The sequence below is a fragment of the Branchiostoma belcheri genome, unplaced genomic scaffold (genome assembly GCF_001625305.1).
Source record: "Branchiostoma belcheri isolate BF01 breed outbred unplaced genomic scaffold, Haploidv18h27 scaffold169, whole genome shotgun sequence".
Taxonomy (NCBI): domain Eukaryota; kingdom Metazoa; phylum Chordata; class Leptocardii; order Amphioxiformes; family Branchiostomatidae; genus Branchiostoma; species Branchiostoma belcheri.
The window spans coordinates 528273-533726 of record NW_017803146.1 but is presented as its reverse complement, the minus strand read 5'-3'; the positions used below and the strand labels follow the sequence as shown (position 1 = coordinate 533726).

The following is a 5454-nucleotide window of genomic DNA, read 5'->3' as shown; positions in this document are numbered from 1 at the left end:
AAAATGCCTGTCAGAAACCCGTTGCCATGGCAACACAAAAAATCATTATCTTATTCCAATGATAGAGAATTGTTGCCAACAATATTCTAGGAAAAGTCACCAAGTTTGGCCGTTCTACGGCTAGTCGTTCAGACGCTAGGTGACATCAAAGTTGCCGCGGGCACTTTTAGCCCCCCCCCCGGTCTAGGTAGGGTTAAGTTAGAGTGTATTAATTTTTCTCAACTGTATGGCACTGTTGAGCCACATTTAAGATGTAAGAGCTAACTTTGAGTACGTTGCAATTCATCAATCACAATGTCTTTCCTCCCTACGCCATACGATCTCATGAGGGCCTAGTTGAGGCTGTCTGACCGGTTTCTTGACGTCACGGTCTTGTTGTCATGGATACCGATAAGACTGGGCGCTGATTGGTTGTGCGCACTAGTGTCTCACCATACTACTTCTGAGTCTCTTAAATCGCGCCAGCCAAGTCACAAGTAAGTCGCTCTCTGTTTCTTTATCATATTTTCTTGTCTATCTTGCTATTTCATGCGATGTTTGGCGCACGTCCCCTTGACTACTTCGTAACTGTCATGTGATTTGTAGGGATTTTGTACATGAGGGTCAATTTTCGGCAAAAGTTTTTTTTATGACAGTTATCACCCATTAGGTACCCCAAAACTCCGGACACACTGAAAGTTTGGTTCAATCCCCGGTTGACCTCCTTTTTTAAAAATTTTATCCAAACATTTTCTGTGAGCGATCTTCCACAGACCTACACAGGTTGACTGCTGTAACATGATTAACTGTTTTATTGGGATTTTGTGCTATTACCATCAACTCCTTAGATACACGCACTGAAAAATGAATATACTATTGCCGTGATTATTCCATATAGATTGTAGCAGTAAATGAACTGTCACAACACATTTGGTCACCCATATCAATGCGCTTAGATGCAGACGCGATTGTTCTTCATGATTTAATGCGGACATTTGTGAGTTGAACGTCAGCAAAGAGGTCCTGATGATGCGGCATACTATAAAACTTCTGTCGGTCAAGCTTGACAGGGTCGCCGTCATTTGTCAATTATCATATAGCAAAATATGACAAAAGGTCCTGTGTTCAGAGTAAAAGTGAATAGACAACACGTGACCCGCATTCCCTTATAATTACTAGCACGTCGGCAGTAATTACTGCACCTGTACTGTCCCTGATATTTCACAGTTTTCCTTGAATGTTTGGATGTTTGGTCATCAGCATTTTTGCCTGTTGCAGACGATATCCTTTCCGACATAACATTTGGAAACTACAGACGGGATGTTTACCTTATAAACGCTAATACGACATTATATGAGACGCTCTAGCGAAGTGCGTATAATTACTAGCCTAAGGATCGTCATTAGACATAGACAGTAACAGTTTGTCTAGTGACCCATTATGGGGATAGAAAAACCTTAGAAGTTTGATTAGTGCTGCAATCACAGGAGTCGGTGGCATACTGTATATGTATGCGTGAAAATGACTTACATGTTGACATTTTAGTAATCAAGTCTTTTTGGCGATGATGTTTTCTTGTTGTTTATGTTTTTGCGCACGCTCTATCCAGACAGCCACTGAGGCTAGAATTTTGGTCAAACGTATAATTATAATCAAAGGGTGTATTAAGCCACAGGCTAGAAGATGGATCTTTTCTTCGCGTGCGGAGGTAGGCTTCTTGGAAGGGGCCTCTTGTGGCGTTTTTGTCTCGTTGCGATATATTTACACTTAGGCAGACATACGTATTCGGTTCGGACGTATCACATTTTACTCCAGAGTTTGAGCGAGTTTGTTTCCCGACTGCTTCACGCTACGGCGGTATGTACAGGTTATTTACATCGCTTGTATCTAAAACACACAATAATTTAGACAAGAAAAATTATCGATGCAATTTTTTAATTATTTTGCGCACCAGCTGGATTCATAAGCCCCTCTCGATTGGTACTAAACAACGTTTGTTAGTCATTCTTCAAAGGTTCAAATATGCGGCTCGACTGAAACATGGAACCTCCAGCATCACATCCCATTCAAGAGAATGTCAAGAATGAAAACCTGTGAACTCATTTTCACCATGTCGAGGAAGGAAATATGTGTAAAGTGCATTTTTCCGAGTCACAATATTGGGACATGATAGGGATTCGAATCCAGAACCTTTAGAAGCTAACACTTACTACAGGATCATTTTGGCACAATAAAGTCAGGGTGCGTGTATTACGTTTCTCAACTGTATGGCACCGTTGAGCCACATTTAAGATGTAAGGGCTAACTTTGAGTACGTTGCAACTCGTAAATCACAAAGTCTTTTCTCCCTACGCCATATGATCTCATGAGGGCCTAGGTGAGGCTGTCTGACCGGTTTGTTGACCTCAGGGTCTTGTTGTCATGGATACCGATAAAACTGGGCGCTGATTGGTTGTGCGCACTAGTGTCTCACCATACTACTTCTGAGTCTCTTAAATCGCGCCAGCCAATTCACATGTAAGTCGCTCTCTGTTTCTTTATCATATTTTCCCGTCTATCTTACTATTTCGTGTGATGTTTTGCCGCAAGTCCCTCTAGTTCGTACCCGTCATGTGATTTGTAGGGAATTTTGTATATGGGGGAGGGGGCGTCAATTTTCGGTAGAAGTTTTTTTTTTACTATCAATGACAGATATCACCCATTAGGTACCTGAAACTCCTGACACACTTAAAATTTGGTTCAACCTCTGGTTGACATCATTTTCAATTCTGTTCCAACATTTTCTGTGAGCGATCTTCCACAGGCCTGTACAAGTTGACTGCTGTAACATATTAATTAACTGTTTTGGGGGGGTTGCGTTATTCCATCAACTCCCTAGGCAAAAGCACTGCAAAAAAATAATATGTCCGTTATAATTCCACATAGATTGTAGCAGTAAATAAACTGTCACAACACATTTGCTCACCCATATGTATGTGCTATGACGCTGACGCGATTGTTCTAAATGATTTAATGTAGATGTTTGCCAGTCAAACGCCAGCAAAGAGGTCCTGATGATGCGCGGCATACTACAAAACTTCTGTCGGTCAAGCTTGACAGGGTCGCCGTCATTTGTCAATTATCATATAGAAAAATATGACAAAAGGTTCTGTGTTCAGAGTAAAAGTGAATAGACAACACGTGACCCGCATTCTCCTATAATTACTAGCATGTCGGCAGTAATTACTGCACCTGTGCGAAAATCCGATTTTCCACAGTTTTCTTTCGATGTTTGGTCAACGTTGCATCTGAATTTTCGCCTGTTGCAGACGACATCTTTTCCGACTAAACATTTGGAAAGTACAGACGTGATGTTTACCTTCTATACGCGAATACGACCATATATAAGAAGTGCGTATAATTACTTTACTAGCCTGAGGATCGTCATTAGACAAGAAAGCAACAGTTTGTCTAGTGACCCATTTTGGGGATAAAAACAACTTTAGAAGTTTTTTTAGTGCCGCAATCACAGGAATCGGTGGCATACTGTATATGTATGCATGAACATGACTTACATGTTGACATTTTGGTAATCAAGTCTTTCTGGCGATGATGTTTTCTTGTTGTTTATTTTTTGCGCACGCTCTATCCAGGCAGCCACTGAGGCTAGAATTTTGGTCAAACGTATAATTATAATCAACCTGTGTATTAAGCCACAGGCTAGAAGATGGATGTTTTCTTCGTGTGCGCAGGTAGGCTTCTTGGAAGGGGCCTCGTTGTGGCGTTTTTGGCTCATTTCGACATATTCACACTTAGGCAGACATACGTATTCGGTTCGGACGTATCACATTTTACTCCAGAGTTTTGAGCGAGTTTGTTTCCCGACTGCTTCACGCTACTGCGGTATGTACATTCACTCGTATCTAAAATACACAATAAGAGAGACAAGAAAAATTATCGATGCAATTTTTTATTTATTTTCCCCACCAGCTGGATTCATAAGCCCCTCTCAATTGGTACTAAACAACGTTTCCTAGTCACTCTTCAAAGGTTCAAATGTGCGGCTCGACTTAAACATGAAACCTCCAGTTTTACGTCCCATTGAAGAAAATGTCAAGAATTAAAACCTTAGTATGAACTTATTTTCACCATGTCGAGGAAGGAAATATGTGTAAAGTGCATTTCCCGAGTCATAACATTAGGTCATGATAGGGATTCGAATCCTGAACCCTTAGAGGTCAACTCTTACCACATGACCCCTTTGTCACAATAAAGTCAGCGTGTATTAAGTTTCTCAACTATATGGCACTGTTGAGCCACATTTAAGATGTAAGGGCTAACTTTGTTGTAAGTTGCTCTGGAGTAGGAAAACTGTTGTTTTCAGGTTTCCGATAGACCCTAGAATCTAGATCGGTGAGTTGACAAGTTGACCCTAGTCTTTTTTGGGATCGACCGCAGGCATGGAACATAAAATCTTATAATATAACATCTGAATTTCATACCTCCCAAGTCCCTTTTCGCGCAGAAGCTATTTCTTACTGAGTAAATCGGGTGAAAGATTTGTCCGTCCCCCAGGAAGAAAAGGGGGCGGGTCCTGGAGACAGCCTGGTCCTGGTGCGTGTCGCTTTTACGTTGTTGAAATACCACTGATACTGAATAACACAGCCGCGGTCGTCTTGTTCTCCATAATTTAATAAGACAATTTTACGAGCACATTTGTTAGTCCAACACTACTCTAGACCTGTGCCACGGGCTTCCCCTATATGCTGCCCCCCCCCCTACAATTACTCAAAAGTAATAGGTCCGGTCACTCCCTGGGGCTCAATTCCTCCGTAGCGGTAATTTAGGCCACAGCAAGTAATTTTTATGGATGACATGAGCGCGCGCATTAATTTTCGCATGATTTTGTAAAAAAAAAAAAACAGGAAATCTTGTTGCTCTCTGACAGTGGTCAACATGCCTAAATTTGGCAAAGATATCTGTTGCCATACCGGAACGTGGATGGCAGATGAATATGAGAGAGGAGACAAAACAAGGCTTTGATTTAATGTTTTGTCTTTACATATGCGGTGATGTATCTCAATAAGAAATGGATGTCGTAATAGTTGGCAGTAAATTTAGTGTAATATAGACACAAGGTTTATGGTGTCAACATTTGAAAATGTGGGAATCCTCGTTTTTGCCCCCCCCCCTGTTTTTTCGCCCTATAGCATTAGATTTGAAATCTGCGGAGGATGTCATCCATAAAATTTGCTTGCCTTGGCCATAGATAGGCTAAGCGGGTGAAGGGCTCTTGGCTGCCGAAGGAAAAACGGCTGACGGCCCGAAAATAGCCTGGCTCCCAGGGTAGACACCCGCAAAGATTTGCTCCCTGAATCGCCATATCCTTGCGATGGGTACAATTGTCGCCGGGGAAACAGGTCTCACGTCGCGGCCTGGTGTCCAGTCTATCGCGGTTGGAGCGGGTTGTCTCTGGGGCTGCTCATCGCCCGACTC

General features: G+C 42.1%; 1 protein-coding gene across 1 annotated transcript in view; it reads left to right on the top strand.

The window, feature by feature from the left end:
* Positions 1-423: 423 nt before the first annotated feature.
* The window catches only part of LOC109466530 (eukaryotic translation initiation factor 5A-1-like), an 11662-nt gene continuing 6631 nt past the window's right edge, over positions 424-5454 (top strand). The window contains exon 1 of the mRNA XM_019764257.1: positions 424-476. The gene's annotated coding sequence lies outside the window, so the exon portion shown is untranslated. The remainder of the gene's footprint in view (positions 477-5454) is intronic.